Genomic DNA, 21,112 nt, shown 5'->3' with positions numbered 1-21,112 from the left:
GAATTCTATTATGTTCCCGAGCTGAAGAGTAATATTTCAAGCATCAGTCAGATGATGGAGAAAGGAAACTCAGTTCTGATAAAGGATCGGGTAGTGTACTTGAAGGATAAACACAGACGGCTAGCAGCCCGTATAGAAATGAAGAAAAATTGGATGTACAAATTGGAATTGAGCATCTGCAGAATAAGTGTTGAAACGTGTGGATAGTGAAGGCGACGCATGACCCGTTCAGAACAATGTGGTGGAGAATGAGACTCATGTTGTTGTTGTGGATGGACTAGTTGTGGATCACGAGGAATATGTTGTTGACGGTGCCTCGGATGTTCAACACAATGTCGCTGCGGAGGGCGAGATTGTTAGTGATGCGAATGGGAACGTGAATGAAGTTGAGGAATGCGAATTTTTAGATCGTGCGAAGGTTTCTAGAGATGAAAACAATGTTGTTGTGAATTTCGCAAAGGGAGATACTGACATGAATTAAGGTAATCGTGACTTCAAATGTGTTGAAGTTCACAATGATGTGGCAGTGGTGGACGAAGCTGAGGAGCAAGTGACTATTGTTGCTGATACAAACAAAGGAAATGACGTGTAGAGTAAAAATGAGTCTATCTCTGATAAAGATGTGGATAAAAGTGAGCAAAATGAAAATGTTGTTAGTGCAAATGTCTCGGCCGAGAAGGACATTGTAACTAACAAAAATCATGATGTGGGAAAATTCATTGAGAGGAATGGGATTCTAGTTGATGTGGTGGCGTCTCAAGTACTACGGATGTGAAGGAATGTGAACATGAAGATGCTCGAAATAGTTCAAAGACTGGACAGATTGAGTACGCCTCTAGTTTGGGAGAATTAGAGCAGAAGAATGATGGACCCAATTCTCATTAGGAAAAGAGTAAAAGAAGAAAATGTGAAGCTCAAGTACGTAAGAATCGAAGAGCATATGACTAATATGTTTACAAAACCATCACCTATAACATCGTTTTAGGAATTCAGAAAATTGTTCGGCATCAGAGAAGGAAAAGTTTAAAGTTTATGGAATTTTGTTAAATAATCTTTAATTAGTAAATTATTTTTATTTGCAATATAATAGGACAATTATTTTTTTTAGTTAGTTGCACTTTATTTTGATAGATTAAAACAAATTTAAAATCAGATTTGTTTTATTTTAAATCGCCGAAGTATTGCAGCGATATTCACGCACAAAATAGTTATTTTACGGTGAGTCGCTATCTAAAAGCCTCATAAGTTGAATAAAAATCACGCGCAACGAAGTTAAAGTTTTTGTTTAGAATGTAGTCTCATTCTTTTAAATTTGTCTTTCAGTTTTATGTGTGGCGCAACAATTATGATGTATTCTGTGATCCAAGGAAAGTTTGCCTTTAGAAAAGTTGTTTGTCCGTCTGAACATAACAGTGTGAATAGAAACATATGTATCATTTGATAGTTTGGCAGTTCGAGACTATACATTGTTTTGAAGATGCTGTCAAGTTTAAATACAAATATGTACACAGTTAAATTGAAAAACACATAACACAAAGAAACACAACTTAGGTTTCCTGATATTGCATTACCTTCTTAATCTTCCATTGAGCCTAGATAAGTATGTTGCATAATCATATCATTTGATGAATTCAGGTAAATATATTGCATAATCACACAACCCTAAACTATGAGCATCATCGATCCCATCCAGGTAAGTATGTGGAACTTGACATGTCTTTCAAAAAAGATATAACTTATCAATCACTTCTGTCACCAAATACTCAGAATAATAAATTATTTGCGTAATAGCAAAATATAGAGAAAATTAAGCACTTGGTGACACCTAATCATTGTTCATTTTGTACACAAGTGAACACTAGATGCAATCTTATTGTAGGATTACAAAGTCAAACTTTAAATATTTGAAAGTGAAATGGACAACACTGCTTTATCACGTGAGATGCACCGCATCATTTTAAAAGAAATATATATTTTGAAAGTAAACTAATTTTAGATCCACGGACAAATCATTTTATTTATTTATTTTAATTTGTTTAAAATAATAAATATAAAATTATTATATTTAAATAAATAATTTATTTATATAATTATATTTTAAGATTATAATAATGTAAAATTACATATAATATTTAAATAATAAATTTGATAATATAAAAATATAAAATAACTAATTATCATTATTTTTTATAAAAAATAATTAAAAATAAATATTATTGCATTACTAATAATAATAATTGATTGTATTACTAAAATAATAGCAATTACAATAATATCTATCATAATAATAATAAGATTAAAAAATAATATTTATATATGATTTTTTTAAATTATAATTTTGACATTAATTGAGTAATGATGTTGTATGATTAAAATTTTCAATGAATTTTGAGTTATATATTATATTAAAATGACATGTGTATGAGTAATTGTTAGAGTAAAATGTATGTATATTATGTACAGAATAAATAGAACATGAAATTGATGTTGAATTCTTTTAAACAGATATACATACAGATACAAATACATGAGTAATATTAACATATTCTCACACATATCCTCACCCTCACATGTTTGTTTATGGAGAAAATAGGAAGTTGGACACAAGCTCATTCTTTTTATATTTCTCATGTATTTGATTCCATTATTGAAGATAGAAGAATAATTCTCTTTTGTCTCACCAGTGAAATATTAGTTTAATGAATAATATTCTTTATCTCATAAATTTATTTTTTTGTATATTTATTAGTATGATGATTAAATTTAAGAATTAATTAAATATAATAAGTTTGAAATATATATATATATATATATATATATATATATATATATATATATATTATGTTATATATTATATATTAGTTTTATAATTTTACTAATAATTATAATTTCAATAATAATCAAATTATAAAAATATGTGCTGAGTGGCTTATTATAATTTCAATATATATATATATATATATATATATATATATATATATAGATAGTAGATTATTATATTTATTAAAATATAATAAAAAATAATATTAATATTTTATGTTGTAAAATTAAATAATAATATTTTATTACTTTTAGTGTTGATTTGTATTTAAATTATTTATATTTATACTTTTTAATAAAATATACTTTTTTACACAATAATATAATTAATTCAAATAAAGAAATTAAATTTAGACTAATTTTAATAATTATTAAAAATCTATTTGTATTATATTATAAATGATATTTTATAATTATTATTTTTTCTAAATAATTTGTTATAAACTACCTTTTTAAAATATATAATTTAAATTATATAACATGTTATGAAATTTGATTTGTTATTAAATATTTAATACACTTTTTTCAGAAAAAACTATTAAAATAAAAATAGAAAATAAATATCAATATTATTTTAAATCATTTGCTTTCATATATATATATATATATATATATATATATATATATATATATATATTATTCATCTGCATATTTTATTTTATATATAATTTTATAAAGAAGTTAATATCTTTAATTATAAAATAAATTTTCATAAAAAAATTATCACATCATTAATTAGATTCGACGACATTTATTTTTTATTTCTCTCCTAGATAGATAAATATATCTATAAATAACAAAAGACATGTCAAATTTGTGCATTATATAAAACGAATTATATCTAATATTTTTATGGAACATGGATGCAGTCGTTTTAATATATAAACTTATAATTCTATATATATTGTTTCTGTTGTTAATTAAAGTTTTACTCATAAATTAAATAATTTAATTATTTTTATTCATATTCCAAACAATGAAGTTTCACTATTGCAAACTTTCCTTTTTAACTCGATCATTATGTCTCGGTTCCTATGAAAATAAGACATATAAAAGTGTGGTGACATTTTTTAAATTCAAACGAACTTATATATCTCGATTCAAGGCTAACCGAAGTATAATGTCTATTCAAAATATCAAATTTCCCGTTCTGTTAACGTTCTTAAGCTGAACAAAGGGGCTTATGGCTTCAGTTAAAACGTACCTGAAGCAAATATAGTCATTTAAATCATAAGATTAAAAAAGAATAATCAATTTTGTGCTTGTTTATGCCTCAATTGGCTATTCACCTGAGGCAGAATATTAAAAGGGGTTTCATGCCCTGATTCCTTTTTCAAGTGAGCCATAATGTTTGTTTAATAACTCGGGTTTTGATTGAACCGAGGCAAAAGAGTTTGTCTAGGGCTTAAACTTGGAAAAATAGATAATCTTTTTCATGTTTTCCCATGAGCCATTCCCCCACCTCTGCACACTGTTATTCTAACCTTTTCGCGAGCCACATTGCTCTTGTTGCCATCGTTATTGTTAGAGATGACAAATAAACTCGCCCCCGTGGGTATTGCTCAAACCTGTCTCCGTTTTTACGGAGAATCCTCGCATTGATTGGGTATGAGGAATCCCCAATTTTTTCAATTAGGTGTGGGGATGGGGATGAGGATGAGGATGTACATATCCCCGCCATATCTCCATCCTTGTTTAAACTATTAAAATATTCACAATTAATTAAGTAACCCTATATATATATATATATATATATATATATACACTTTCTATTTTTTATTTCTTCTAATTATTTGGTTTGTCATGAAACTCATTCGCATCTCTAATTTATTTTTTATCTTATCATGACCTTTATGTAATTATGTTAAAATGATGTATGTCGATTAAAAAAAATTTATGTCTAACATTTGAATATTTATATTATTTTTTAATATTTTTATTTATTGTATATTTTCCTTTCACATGAGAATGTTTAATACTCTCAATTTAAGTGTTTAATAGCATAAACCTTTCATTTACTAGGTAATATAAAAAAACTTATTTACTTATTATTATTAATTTTTGTTTCATTTGAAGAACTTTTTTGTTTCGCTAAAACAATTACTGTCTTCAAAATTTTTGAATAAATTTTTTATATATATGAGGTTAAGGTCACGGTAGAAGAAGTTCTTGTACCAAATGCTTTAGTTCTTGTGCTAACAAATGAGGTATATATTATGGCATAAGCATTTTAGTCTTTCCTGCCTGGTCTAAAGATTTTATTGGTTCTACTTTCAACCCCCCAATACGGACTCCTAAACCCAACTTACAATACTCAGTTTTTAAGTTTACGTATTATTTATGTTCACAATGAAATTGTTTTTTCCAATGTAATAACAATCGGATGAAGTGGAAAGTCCTGAACCTATAAAGATTCCATTATCTTTGGACGATCCTCTGGTGCATTACACCAGGTTGCTAACATCATAAGTGATAAGCCGATGGTATTTCCAATGGGATTCTGATGTATTTGGGAGAGATAGTGGCATCCCATTGTACCTTCATAAGCAAGATGTCTTAGAGCTTGTGTCGAGGAGAGAAGAACTGGATATTAAATTTATTTAGTTATGAATTATGTAAGCATCTAAACCATTCTTGATGTTTAACTGATTTGTATAGTTACTTATATTAAATAAATGCTTTTGTCCATGTATATGTTTGGTGTTAGTAACAATATGGGGTTGAGTGATGTATATGGGTTCATAGACCCCGAACCCACTCATGAAGGCAATAAGTTTGATGACATTCAAGCATACGTCACCCCAATGCTTTGGACGAGGTACAACAATGAATTTTGTTTTGAATTCAGGCATCATTGGTAGCTACTTGTAGTTTCCATGAAGGAAAATAGTGATGTGTGGCTTTGTTCCTTGCATAGGCCTCCCCCTGACCATCTCTAACAAGTAATAAATTGGTAAGAATCTGAATTTTATGAACTTTCTTTCTTATATAATTGTATCTTACAACATGACCTTTTTTTCATAGTTCAATTGCTGGACATAGTATGTTGTTAGGGAAATCAACTGCTAAGACAAAAAGGCTAGGATGGTTGGCCCTCCGGGTATGATATTTTGGTCTACAATATTATAAATGTTCGATTTATTATATTTCTCGGTTATTTATAAACTTGTGCATTCATTGTAGTGTAATTTACAATCTGACTCATATGAATGTGGTCACTATGTAATGCAATGGATGTCAACTATTGTTTGTGCACGTATCACATGTAATTGGGAAACAATAATAACTTCACTATATCAAATAATTATCTACAATATTTTCTTAGTTGATATACTAATTGAAATTATTGTCTTGTGTGCGGAAATTCTATACCACTACACCAATCTCCACCAAGTCCATTACATATTTAAGGATAACTTGTGCAAAGTACATTATCTAAATGTACAATAGTATTTAGTACATCTATTTAGTGTAGGATATGCTCTTGTAATGATTAGTACATTAATATGAATAATATTTAATTATTTTGCCAAATGTTTTGTTTGAATAGTATAATGTTCTGTTTTTAGTTTATTCTGGTTTTCTGGTTGAATATTTGCGGATTTAATATGTTCGATATGAAAAGAACAAAATGTGTGTTTAAAAAAAATGACACATTTATGCCTTGGTTGTAACCAAAAGGTTATTTCAGATTTAATTTTATTTTATTTTTAATACATATTATGCCTCGATTGGATCATAACTAAGGCAATACACTTCCATTTTTGCCTCGGTTGGAGTAGACCCAAGACAAAAAGTACATTTAATTTTTTATTTATTTATAACCAAGGTATAAACAGCTCCCTTTTTTTACCTCAATAGCCTATGGTTCGGGTGTAAAACCGAAACCAAAAGGTCAAAATAACCGCGATTGAAATTCTTCCTTGTACTAGTGTTACATTGTTTCTTGGAGGTGATAATTTGACATTGGATGGTGTGTTTAATGCAATTGGGCAAGTGTTGGAGAAAACTTGTTATGGGACAACTCCCTTTTTTGTTAATTTTCCTTTCTAAAAATAGTTTTAATTTTAAATAAATATTTGTTTGTCTTGAATTAAATAGTTTTTATTCTTTGTGTAGAAAAATAGAGTTTTCTTAAAAATGTGGTAAAAATATTTCTTTTAGTAGTCTTTTGTTGCAAATAAAATTATTTTCTTTTAAAGTCTTCTCTTTTAAGAAAGTAGCTTTGCCAAGAAACCCTTTAATTGTGCTTAATTAGATTTAACCCCTTGATCTAACTTCTCTTTTATTGGAGAGGTGTCCCTAGTCAACTCAATTGTTGGTGGTCAAAATACATGGTTTCACTTAAGTGTTACGGGCAAAATTGGGAACATAGCTCGTTGTGACATAACTAAACTTTCTTGAAGGGAATTACATAGTTGTTGAACATGGTTCGAGAAAAGGGCAAAACTGGTGTGTGATGAAGGCCACATGATGGTTCGCGAGAATAGGGCAAGTTATGCGTGATTAAGGCACGAGGTTGCTAGACCACAAAGAGGAGAGTGAAAGGTGGCTTGATGGTATGCATGTAGCAAGGATCCCAACTAGGTCAGATGTCCGTTGTGTTTCTCTCGGGTTCAATTTGTTTGTGGAAAAAGGAAAGAGCTAGGTTTGTGATGACTTGGGCCTAGCGATAGGCCCAATCAAAGGCCAATCATGATGCTTCTTTCTTGGACCTAATAGCTTCAAGACCACAATGGGCCTAAAGAACTCCAAATGCTTCTCCCATGGGCCAAGGAAGAGATCAAACTTCCCAAAAGTCCATTAAAATAGATTTATATTTGGGCCAATTGTTTAGGCCATGCTTTGAAAATAAATTGAAAATTACTAGTAGCTTTGGGTCATAATACATCTAGCTTTTGCAATTGGGTTCATTCAAGCCTAATTACAAAAGTCTAGACCAAGTTTGCATATAGCCTTAGCCATGAGTTGCACATTTAGCACATGTGTTAAATAAGGAATGTGTGATATGCCACATGGCATGTGATCCACTTTTTATGAATCTTAGATCTATATATAGATCTAGACACATGTGTTTCACATGGCCACCTTACATTTTCATTCCTTTTAGTCTTACATTTCGTTTTCATTTTAGGAGGTGTTCTTTACTATAAATGAGACATTCCACACCTTGGAAAAGAACTAAATGGGTGTTTAGAAATAAAATGGATGAAGATGGTAACATATTTAGGAACAAAGATAGGCTAGTTTCTAAAGGGTATAATCAAGAGAAAGTTATTTAATTTGATGAAACATATGCACTTGTAGCTAGGTTAGAAGCTGTGATATTATTATTGGTATATGTTTCAATGGTAATTTCAAACTTTCTCAAATGGATGTGAAAAGTGAATTCTTGAATGGTTTCTTAAATGAAGAAGTGTATGTGTCACAATCTCCTAACTTTGAAGATCCCTTTATCCTAATCATGTTTTCAAATTGAAAAAGGCTTTGTATGGTTTGAAACAAGCACCACAACAGTGGTATGAGAGGGTAAGCAATTTTATTTTATAAAAAGGTTATTGTAGAGGTGTTATTGATAAAACACTCTTTATTAGAAAACATGCAAGTGATGTTATATTTGTTCAAGTGTATGGAGGATATAATCTTTGGATCAAATAATAACTCCATGTGTGAAGAGTTTGTTGCAACTATGCAGGGTGAATTTGAAATGTCTATGATAGGTGAGCTAACCTACTAAGTAGTATGGGACATTTTAAAGCTAGTTAAAATTCTATTTAGACCTACTGAAAAAGTTCAAATTAGAGGATTGCAAAGAGGCTACCACTCCAACTACCATAAATTGTCTTATAGATGCAGACGAGACTGGACAACAAGTTGATTCAACCAAATATAGAGGGTTGATTGGTTCCTTGCTTTATCTTACAACAAGTAGGTCAGACATTCAGTTTAAGGTGCAAAAAGGATTCTCAAGTATCTGAAAGGGAAAATTAATGTTGGATTATGGTATCCTAGTCATTCTAACATTGTTCTTAGTGGTTTTTCAGATTCTGACTATGAAAGGTGCAAATTGGATAGGAAAAGCACAAATGGTACATGCCATCTACTTAGATCAAGCATAATCTCATGGAATAGCAAGAAGTAAGAATGTGTAGCACTCTGTACTGTTGAAGCTGAGTACATAGCAGTTGGACATGGATGTGTACAAATAATTTGGCTAAAGAATCAACTCATGGATTATAATGTAAAGCTAGAGAAGGTACCTTTGTATTGTGATAATAGTAGTGCAATAAACCTAACTAAGAATCCAATTCAACATTCTAAAACTAAACACATTGAAATCATGCATCATTTCATAAAGGACCATGTTCAAAAAGGTGAAATTGAAATCAAGTTTGTGAAAACTGAAAACCAATTGGCTGACTTGTTCACTAAACCACTTGTACATGATAGATTCAATAAGCTAGAACTGAATTAGGTGTTCTGGACATGAAAAATGTGTATTGATATTTATTTCGCTTGTTAAGTTTTTTTGATCATGTGATTGTTGCATTTAAAGTGATAAATTCTGCGTAATATGTGAACTGTTTGTATTTCAGTATATTGAGTTTACAAAAACAACACATAGATTTCACTTAATCTGTCAAAATCTGCATAATGTGTGATCTGACATGTTTTTAATCTATTATTTTTCACAAAACAACACATAGATTTCACATAAACTGTCACAACATGAATTTCATGTGATCAAAAATTTTTAGTCTATTAAATTTGCAAAAATAACACATAAATTTCACTTAAAATTGTCATTGCACTCAAATTATATGACCTGGTGCATTTTTACTCAAATTATATGACATTGTTTGGACTATAGTAGCTGCAATAACAACTAGTGCATGAACTAAAAACCTATTTTTAATATTGAATTGACCATAAAGCACTTTAATTACATGATTGCCAATGTGCATGCATCTGTTGTGAACTAGTTTGAGTTGATAGCACATAAAATGCATGGGAAGCATCTTACTTTATGCTCTGATATTGATTTCAGTACATTTAATTGGTTGTGATTCCTTGTACTGCATTGAATCCACAATATTTGTGCAAATTAATTGACTGATTTTAATAATCCACACGTTGATTCTATAAATACATGCAAAAACATCATGCATTGCACTCATATCTGCTAGTAAGAGCCAAACCTAGATTTACCATGTCTCGTAGACAAAGAACAACCCCGTTAGATGAAGAAAACTCCATCCCACCTACTTTATCCTTTCTCATTGCCTTGAATCATGAAAGGCTTGAAGTTTGGTTCGAAGGGCATGAAGATAGGATCCAAACCTTCTTGATTAAGATCACTAGGAAGCAAATGATCATTCCTAAGGTGTTGTGTCTATCATGTTTGAGGGTAAAGAACTTTGGGACTCTAGAACAACACTTCAAGTCTAAAAAATTAAGGCTTTTGTTGAACTTTTAGGCTAGATCTATTCGGACTTGGCAAAGGTCTTCTATGTGAACCTCAAGTTCAGCAATGGCATCCTGAAATCAATGGTTAAGGGTGTTGACATGGAGATCACTAGGTAAACATTGAAAGATGTTGCTTGCCTAAGGCAAATAGGTGTGCAAGTTCACAAGGGTGAAATAACTACTATGGATGAATTCATCAAAGTCCAATATTTCAACTAATGTGTGCGCAATCAAGGTGATCAAACTCGCAATTTTCATGTGGGAAGGCTTCGTTTGGAAGAAAGGTTGCTAGCCATGGTGGTGACTAAAATTATCATGCCTTGGGGGAGCAATCATTCAACCTTGAATGAATGTGACTTGGTGGTGATGTATTGCATCCAAAATGGTGTAGTGGTTGATTGGACATACACCATTCGTGGTCACATGTTGAAAGCAAAGACACTCACTAATTTCAAGTTACCATATGTGGTTCTCATCTCCAAGTTCATTGAACATTTTGGTGTTGATGTGGAAGGAAAGATTGAGGAGTCGATTGGTTAACCATGTTTCCACACTCAATATGCACAAGATGGGTTTCACAAAAATACGTAACACATGGCTGGTTGAAGGAGAAGAAGCTACAAACATTGAAGTTGGAGCCAATGATCATGAGGCTGAAACTAGTGGAGCAAACCAAGAAGAAAATGATGCCTCTGATCCATAACCCATGGCCATTGAGATCTATCAACCTTCTAAGAACACTGGACTTGCATATTCTCAGTTTGAGAGGATGGTTCTCAACCAACTTCAAGACTTGAACATGTCACAAAATGAACACCATGCATAGGTTAAAAATTGTTTTGGGAGGAGTTGATAGACAAAGATTATGCTAATTAATTTATATAACTATTTAATTTAATTTATTTCAGTTTTTACTTTTTGTCATTTTTTATCTAAAAAAATTTAACTCAATGAATAAACGATATTGCCAAGTGATGTGCTAAATAGTTGAATTTCGTAGTGAAGTGCATTTATTTATGGAATACAAGTAAAATTCTAATTAAAAGGATTATAAATTGAGAAATGTAATTACGAAATTTGAAAGTCTATTGACTTGTTTAAAACTTCTAAGTAGCTTTAGCATTAATGTGTTACAAATATAGATAGGTTGGAAGTATGCATGATGGTTTGATGAGAGAATAACGGGAAAAGTTGTGTTTATGGATTTAATGGTGAGGTTGCCATGCTTAGAGTTCTGACAATGACTAGTATTTCAATTTTTCAAGTGTTAACTAGATTTTATGAGTCTTCTTTTTCTTGGTCATCTGATGAAGGATTATCATGTTCCTTTTTAGAAGATTAATGAATATAGTGTGAGTTGATTAAGAAAGTTAAGTGAAATCTCCATTGGACATTAAGATAGCAAGTTATCTAGATGTGAAGGTTCCTTTCACAAAGCTCAAGAGAATAAGATGATGGATTGATTCAAAATGAAAGGGAAATGGAAAGCAGATAAATCACAGAAAACCAAGAACAATTAAAGGAAGAAGAAAACATAAAATGGAAAGGAAAGAAATGGTAAAAATGTGAGAAGCACGCCACTACAAGGCTAGGCTAGAAGCCATGGCAACCTTGAAGATGAGTGGATGTGTGCCGCCACTTGCTATGCAAGATAAGACTTAAAATTATTCACTCCCAAGGGAGGAAACTCTCACAAATGGTTGAGACACAAGAGTGTTTTTACTTCAAAATGTTCAACCCTTTTACATGTCTAGGAGCACCCCTTATATAGAAGAGTTTAGGGGCCTCTAAGCAAATAAAAGATACCTAAGGATGTCTATACAAAAACCTAACCCTAGCTTCTAGAAACTAGGTCAAATAAGGTTACAAAAATGAGAGACAAAAAAGCTAACTATGGTGTGTGCAAGGGTAATTTCGTTCTAGCACAAAAGGAGACAAATAATGTGTCTCATATGTCTCCAAAAAGTGGCCAAAGTGTGCTAAAAACAAAGGAGACCAAAGGACATAGGTACACTTGCTTCATGCCTTTTACTTTATGTTTTATGCATTTGCTTTACTCTCTCCTTCACATCATTTATGCTCCCCAATCACCATGCGCCACCTAGCATTGCTTTCTTACTCTTAATTAACTTACAAAGCAAATAAACATAGATTAGCATGTTGGCTTAAGTAAAGTCAACTATAGTCAACAAGTCAAACCTAGTCAAAGGTCAACAAGTTAACTAAAGTTGATTCAACTAAGTCAACTTTGGGAATGAAAAATAACGAACACAAATGAAAGGGATGAAGGATTAGTGAGCTTCCTTTCTAAACATGCTTAGTCTTCTTAAGCATGTGCCTCCATCCTTGGTTGGGGTCAATCCTTCGTCATCATCTACTTTTCCTATATCATGTTCTCTAGTGCCTCCTATTCTTAATATAGAAGGTACGACTAAAATAATCCGGGATAAAGGATCTCAAATTGGAATTCGGTTGTTATCCTTACAGAAGATAGCGTTGCATATCTACATCGGTGGTGATTTTCATGTTTTAGGCTCCAACATAAAATCCTTTCTCACTGTAGTTTGTGTTAAATTTTGTCACCATTTTATATATTTGGATTTTCAAAAGTTGTTCAACCCATTGTCATCGTCTCTCTCCCTTGCTTTGACTCGAGGAAATTATATTAATACCATAAGGGAAAGGAATGCTTTGATTGGTTAGTATCGAAATCTTCAGTAATAGTATATGTATTAAATTCTTTGAAGGAAGGACGATGTGTCCATGTTATTAAGAGAGACTTAAGAGAGCCAGACAGAATCATTGGTGAACTTCTCTAGCCAGGAGGATATCTAAAGCTAATTGAGTTAGGGTTAGAAGGTATGTATCAAAGTGGCTAGTAGACAAGATTATTCCAAGACTGAGGTTGGATATGGTCCATTTTCTAAACATATATCTAATACTATATACAATTCTGAACTAACAAAAGGAAAGTTTTTCAATTAAATAATATATCTAACCTACTTCTCTTTTTATTTTTTTATCTACAAAAGTAATAAAGGCTGATGTGTCAAGCTCTCAGAATTTTGAACGTAGAAAAAAAAATTGAAAAACAAATTAATCTCTCTCTTTTGTAGTTCTCACTGTCCGCTCCTCTCCCTCTTTCGTAGATACCTAATATTTTAATTGAAACTTCTTTCTCTCTCTTTCTCTGTGTTCTCACCGTCCGCCTTCTCACTTCTTTCTCTCTCTTTCTCTGTCTCTCTACCTCCGCCTTCTCACTTCTTTCTCTCTCTTTCTTTGTCTCTCTGGCTCTACCTTCCCACTTCTTTCTCACTCACAGACATCCTAAATTGTTCATCTTCTTCTCTATCTTCAGGGTTTCTCTGTCTTTCTTAGCTTCTTCTCTAACATCTTATTCTCTTTTTATATTTACTTTGATGTTCAATTCATCTTATGTTTCTTTTGTTTACAGGCTTGAACGGAAGAGTACAAACACATGCATCTGACATTTTCCGTTCATCTTATGTTTCTTTTGTCAACATCTTATTTTTTTTGGCTTTCTCAAGCGAACAGGTATGGTTTTTTTTATATTTACTGAGATCTAAGTGATTCTTGCCTTGATCTTATGTTTCAGGTGTTTAAATGCTTGAAATGAAGAGTACAACCACATCCATCTATTTTAAACCTAAAAAAACTGAGTATTGGTCGAGCTCTATATTTTTTTTTTAGCTTTCTCAATCAAACAGGTATTTTTCTTTTTATATTTACTTTGATGTTCCTTTCATCTTATGTTTCTTTTGGTTACAAGCTTGAACCGAAGAGTACAAACACATGCATCTGACATTTTCCGTTCATCTTTTTTTTTTTTTGTCGACATCTTATTTTTTTTGCCTTTCTCAAGCCAACAGGTATGGTTCTTTTAATATTTACTAAGATGTAAGTGATTCTTGCCTTGATATTATGTTTCAGGTGTTTAAATGCTTGAAATGAAGAGTACAACCACATCCATCTGTTTTAAACCGCAAAAAACCGAGTATTTGTCGACATCTATATTTTTTTTTTAGCTTTCTCAATCAAATAGGTATGTTTCATGTGTTTAAATGCTTGAAATGAAGAGTACAACCACATCCATCTGTTTTAAACCGCAAAAAACTGAGTATTTGTCAACATCTATATTTTGTTTTGAGCTTTCTCAATCAAACAGGTATTTTTCTTTTTATATTTACTTTGATGTTTCGTTCATCTTATGTTTCTTTTGTTTACAGGCTTGAACTGAAGAGTACAAACACATGCATTTGAGAATTTCCGTTCATCTTATGTTTCTTTTGTCGACATCTTATTTTTTTTGGCTTTCTAAAGCGAACATGTATGGTTCTTTTTATATTTACTGAGATCTAAGTTATTATTGCCTTGATCTTATGTTTCAGGTGTTTAAATTCTTGAAATGAAGAGTACAACCATGCAAGTGTTTTAAAGAACAAAGAACTCAGTATTTGTCGCTGCAGAAATGAAGTGTTATTTAAAGTTTATGAATACATTTCATCTTTGTGAAGTAAACAGGTAATTTTAGTTTCTATATTTAGTTTGCTCTAAGTGATTCTTCCGTTTGTTGTTGGTTTTTGGTGTTTACAGGGTTGAAATTACCTGTTCAAAGACTGGCATCTTTTTTAAACAACAAAGAACTCATTATTTGTTGCTGCATAAATGAACTGTATAATAACATTATGACTACAGCTCAGCTTTGTTCATGTCGTTATTTGTTCTTATTTTTAATATTTTTCGATTCTTTCTTTAACATGTTCACAAATCTTTGTATTCTCTTTTGGCCAGTTTTCGTTTTTATGACTTCTAATGAGGTATCAAGCTCACGTCAATACAAAGTATTGCAACAAGACCAATTTAATAAAATATTTGTTCAAATATGTGAACAAAGGTCCTGACAAAGCTACTCTTAAAATAAGCAACAACTTTGCACAGTCTGAAAAATCAACCATTATTGATGAGATCAAAAGGTATTACGATTGTAGGTATCTATCACCATGTGAAGCCGCTTGGAGAATATTTGCTTTTGACATCCATCACAGATGGCCTCCTGTTCAGAGATTGACATTTCATCTTCCTTGCCAACAATTAGCTTTGTTTAAAGATGATGATGATATTAATGTGGTCTTCAATAGATATGAAAATGCTAACACAATGTTTCTAGCTTGGTTTGAGGCTAACAAAGTTTATACAGAAGGAAAAGAATTGACTTATTCAGAATTTCCAAGCAAATTTGTGTGGTTTGCCAAAGAAAAAGAATGGAAACCAAGGAAGAAAGGCTACAACATTGGTAGACTTACTTATATTCCTCTTGGGTCTGGAGAACTTTATTATTTGAGGATATTACTGACCATTCAAAAAGGTTGTACTGATTATGAAAGCATTAAGACCATTGATGGCAAATATTATGAAACATACCAAGAAGCTTGCTATGTTTTGGGATTGTTGGCTGACGACAAAGAATATATTGATGCAATAAAAGAAGCAAGTGAATTTGTTTCTGAGTATCAACTTAGAAGATTACTTTTTACTTTGTTGTCGATGAATACAATTTCTAAACCAGATATAGTTTGGAATTCTACTTGGAGTATCTTATGTGATGGAATTTTGTACCAAAAAAGAAAGGAGATGAACTTTCCAGGTATTTTATATTGTGATTTATTTAATTTGACATAGATATAAATTTTAATTGCATTATTTACTTCATGCAGGTCTTGAAATTTAGACAGTTGAATTACAAAAAATATGTCTGCTGGAAATACAAGAAATGCTAATGTCAAATGGTAGAAGTTTGAAAGATTATCCTTCATTACCTCAACTTGATCTTTCAGATGTACATACATTCAATAATAGATTTATTGTTGATGAGCTGCAATATAATAAAGAAGAGATGGCGAAAGAACATGACCGTTTGTTTAAAGCACTGAATGATGAACAAATTCATGTATATCAGGATATCATGACAGCAGTTCTTTCAAAGAAGGGAGGATTCTTTTTCTTATATGGCTATGGTGGTACAGGGAAGACTTTTATGTGGAAGACATTGTCAGCTGCTCTAAGAAGCAAGGGCATGATTGTTTTGAACGTAGCATCAAGTGGAATTGCTTCTTTATTACTTCCTGGTGGAAAAACAACACACTCTACCTTTTGCATTCCACTGTTAATTAATGATGAATCAACTTGCAACATAGCACAAGGTAGTCTCAGAGCAAAACTTCTTATGGCAACCAGTTTGATTATCTGGGATGAAGCACCAATGATGAATAGAATGTGCTTTGAGGCATTTGATAGCACACTAAGAGATATTATGTGAAATGTTGATGATGCCAATAATGACAAACCATTTGGTGGCAAAGCAGTTGTGTTGGGAGGTGACTTTAGACAAATTCTACCAGTTATCAAGAAAGGATCTAGGTTTGATATCATCAAATTAGCAATAAACTATTCAGAGTTATGGAATTGTTGTAAAGTGCTAAAATTTTCCAAGAACATGAGATTAAGTACTACATCAAATACTCAAACAGCCAACGAGATCCAAGAATTTGCTGATTGGATATTGAAGATTGGAGACGGAAAAATGGATCTAAATGAGAATGGTGAGTGCATGGTTGAAATTCCCGAACAGCTCCTGATTACAAATACAGATTTACCTTTATTGGCATTGGTTGAATTTGTCTATCCTCAATTTGTGGTTAACATGCTGAAGCCTAATTATTTTGATGATGGAGCAATTTTGTGCCCAACAAATGATTTTGTAGAGCAAGTAAATGATTTCATGTTGTCTTTAATCGGTGGTGAAGAGGTGACTTATTTAAGTTCAGATACACCTTGCCAATCTGATGAACAAGATGAAGTCCAATCTGAATGGTTTACATCTGAATTTTTAAATGATATCAAATGTTCAGGGATACCAAATCATAAACTCAAGTTGAAAACAGGTGTGCCAATTATGCTCTTGAGAAACATTGATCAAGTGAAAGGTCTTTGCAATGGCACAAGATTGCAAGTGAACCATTTAGGCAAGAATGTACTCTCTGCAACTGTAATTACTAGAAAAAACATTGGTGACAGGATTTTTATACCAAAATGGATTTAGTGCCATCTGATTCAGGGTTGCCTTTCAAATTTCGAAGAAGATAGTTTCCGATATCATTATGCTTTGTAATGACGATTAACAAAGGTCAAGGACAAACACTTTCTAGAGTCGGCCTTTATCTTCCACAACCTGTATTCACACATGGCCAACTATATGTTGCTATTTCTAGAGTCAAAACCAAAAGAGGATTGAAAATACTTATATTGGATGAAGATGGAAAGGTAACAAACACAACTAAAAACGTTGTCTACAAAGAAATATTTGAAACTCTTTGAGAAAGAAGAACTTATAGGTATGCCATTTCTAATTTTGTTTTCATTTCAAAGCTGGTATAAATATAGATCAACTTATTTATTTTATGCTCTGCCATGCAGGAAAATCATGCTACAGAAAAGGTTGAATGAAGAAGTCGTTGTGTACAAAAGGAATTTATGAAGTTGATTAACAAATAAGACATTCTAGGTATGTAATTTATTCTTTTTTTATTCTTATTTTAACAAAGTAGTGTATTAGTTATATTTTTGTTGTTGGTTGTTGAAGATAACAGAATAGACAAAAAAACATAAAATGAAATAAAATATTAACTTCACGTACCACTTTAATTACATTCTAAATTGATTTATTCTATTTATACACTTTAACATCTTTTAAAAATATTAGATTCTCATCATATAGATTATTAAATATCCAAAAACCCATTGCTGTTACCAAAAATATTACATCTAAAAAAACTCTGTGCGTTGCACGGGTAGACAGATTAGTTTTATACATGCGCAAATTCCCAATTGCCACTCACATTACATTGAAATGAAACTTATAACTATTACCATGTTTGAAGACTGCTATGCGCCTTTCGCTTTGTGTGCCTTGTGCTAAATATTCATTTTATTCATATTCTCTTACAATTTGTTAAAGTGTGGTGGAATTAAGCGTATGTTTCTTAATTTTTTATGTATTATGCGCCGAAATTTGCTTATGTTTAAGTGTGGTGGAATTAAGCTTGTTGAGATACCATTCTCATATTTCCATGTGCTGTGTGTATCCTTTGTCAGACAGTGTTGATCAAATTGATGCACAAAGGGTGCTAGGATATGTTCTTTTCATGGATGGGAAAAAAACTAAGCTGCCTTATCCTTTGGAGAAGTTTCATGCTGAAGTGGTTGGCAGGAGCTTCCATGATGGACGTTTTATACAGATGATGAGAGAAAAGGTTGTTGCTCTGCAATTGTAGTCCTTAATATATTTTGATTGTTAATTTAATTATTAAAATTATTTACAAGGCAAGAAAATAAGCCTAAAAAATTACTAATTTTTAATTGAAATTATTGTTTGCAGTGTTCTTTTTTGCCTGATAATATTGTCTGGTTTGTTTACTGTTCAGTGTACGAATGGAGCAGGGCACTGTGACATCTCTTCTTGAACAGGATAACAAAACTGTTGTAGGGGCCCTGTACAGAACTAAAGGTGGTGAACAACTTAAAGCATATGCTCCCCTCACAGTTATTTGCGATGGTTGTTTCTCAAATCTGCGTCGGTCTCTTTGCCACCCCAAGGTTAAAATGTCTTCTAAATAGTTGAGTGACAATACTTTCCTTTTAGTGACACCATATATCGTGCTTATGATCAATTCAGACACAGTTTGTAGATGTTATGAAATCTGGAGGATTTGATTCATCAGTTTTGCACAAGTTTTGGCTCCCCTAATATGTTATTAGCCACTTGCCAGGTTGAAGTACCCTCCTCTTTCGTGGGTTTAGTTCTGGAGAATTGTCAACTCCCATGGGCATGTTATTCAAGTTGATCCTTCCCCTATCTTATTTTATCGTATCAGCAGCACTGAGGTTCGCTGCTTAGTTGATATACCAAGTCCAAAAGTCCCTCTTATTTGGAGCGGAATGGCCAATTATCTGAAGACTACAGTTGCTTCCCAGGTATCTGTTATGATACTGCATGTGCTTGACATGTGTGTAGTCCAGCTGTGATTTATCAATCATTACTTGTAGTATACAAGTAGCCAATTTTACTTGTTTCAAAGAAGCAAAAAAGTTTATTCCTACTTTATCTTCTTTGTATCTAGTGTAATTTACAGATTCCACCTGAGCTTCAGGATGCTTTCCTATCTGAAATTGATAAAGTTTATTCCATATTTACAGAATGGGGGTTTCTTCTGCAGTGTCCATAATCATTATCTTAGTACTGTATGTTAACAGTGATATATCTTTCAGTGTGCGTTTGGCATAATATTTCCAATCATCAAGGCTGAAGGAATAAGACAAATGTTTTTCCCCACATCCATAGCAGCTTTTTATAGAGCTCCTCCTCACAGGTGATGCATTGAGGATTAAGTAATACTCACACTCCTCTCTCTACTATGCATTTTCAACTTCAAATTAAGAGGAATTTTGATGGAGGCAAAGACATTTGTTATGCCACTTGGATGAGGAGTTTCGATGGGTTGTAGCATTTAATTCATCAATCCGCTTGGTTGTCATTGTACCAAAAGAAACAGAGGCATTGCCTTCAACCTGAAAATTGTGAGCATGTACCATAAATTCTATTATATTTTCCTTGAACCAAAGAAGGATACATACATTCTGGTTCTTAACTCAGAATTAGACAGAATCATTGCGTACTTGTAACCAAAAGGAAACAATACATACGTTGAAGAATAGTGTGGAAAGAAAATTATATTACTTGTGGTACATTCATATGCCTGTGCAATTGTACACTTTGGTGACCATTAAACTATTAAACAAAATCAATTCAAAAGTAAAATTTCTTTTTTCATTTTTTGCAATCGAAAGTAAAATGAGTTTTTTATAAAATGTTTGAGCATTAAAAGTAAACCAGTTATAAGAAAGTAACCATTAAGCAAAACATTAGTTCTTTTAATGTGTATTACTATTAATCTTATATATTTTCATTTTTCTAGTATCAATTTGAGTACTTACGTGTTGTCCCAAAACAAAACATAAACTAGAGTGGCCTCAACGGTTTAGATATCGAAACATAAACTAGAATAGCTTCTCCCTAAAATACTTGTCTGGCATAAATATTTTTCGTTGTAGAAAGATTTTGCACTACTTCTTAATATCCATTCTGATTGTAAGGTTTAATGTTTTTGGATTTTAATAATTGAACAAAATTTACATAATAAAATATAGAAACTATAAAAAAATAAAAAATAATAACTCAATGAGAATACTATAATAAATTAACCTTCAACCTTTAATATGAAGAGTTAAATTGGATAATCAGATAGGTACTATTAAATGACATAATTGGTGACTACATAAACATAAGAATCCCACTTAAAAGAGCATATAAGCAACCAAAAACAAAATAGGAAACAACATACACAGGTTGAACCAACACAAACGAAGATTTATACTGAACCAACACAAACATAGATTTATGCTAAAACAGAGAAGAACTTAAAGACCGTGGGAAAACGTGAACTACACAAACAACACAACACTTAAGATTATAGATAAACCTGAATAAACCTAAATTTCACAAACAAAACAAAACTTATGAACGAAATGTTGGGGTCGCGCGAACGCAGACCCCCTCTGCCACAAATTATGATGTAGGTTCTGCCACTTGGACATACCTTAGAATAGCACCCTTCCCAAGTGCAATGGAAGTCACTATCCTAGACCATGGGCCTTCTTGATCACCCATTGATCCCGTCCAGGTAAGTAT

The 21,112-nt window shown here is 31.8% G+C and overlaps 1 non-coding gene and 1 pseudogene across 1 annotated transcript; one reads left to right on the top strand and one right to left on the bottom strand.

Annotated features, from left to right (window-relative positions):
* Positions 1-10,993: 10,993 nt before the first annotated feature.
* On the top strand, positions 10,994-20,092 carry LOC114188425 (squalene epoxidase 3-like; annotated as a pseudogene).
* An 860-nt stretch (positions 20,093-20,952) lies between these two features.
* LOC146885714 (U1 spliceosomal RNA) lies at positions 20,953-21,112 on the bottom strand. The gene has a single exon (XR_014996178.1). It is a non-coding gene; the product is annotated as a U1 spliceosomal RNA (small nuclear RNA).

The sequence above is a fragment of the Vigna unguiculata genome, chromosome 6 (genome assembly GCF_037176805.1).
Source record: "Vigna unguiculata cultivar grain cowpea cultivar isolate G323 ecotype 2 chromosome 6, ASM3717680v1, whole genome shotgun sequence".
NCBI classification, from domain to species: Eukaryota; Viridiplantae; Streptophyta; class Magnoliopsida; order Fabales; family Fabaceae; genus Vigna; species Vigna unguiculata.
Note: the sequence above shows the minus strand (reverse complement) of the source record. Positions and strands in the feature narration are given on the sequence as shown.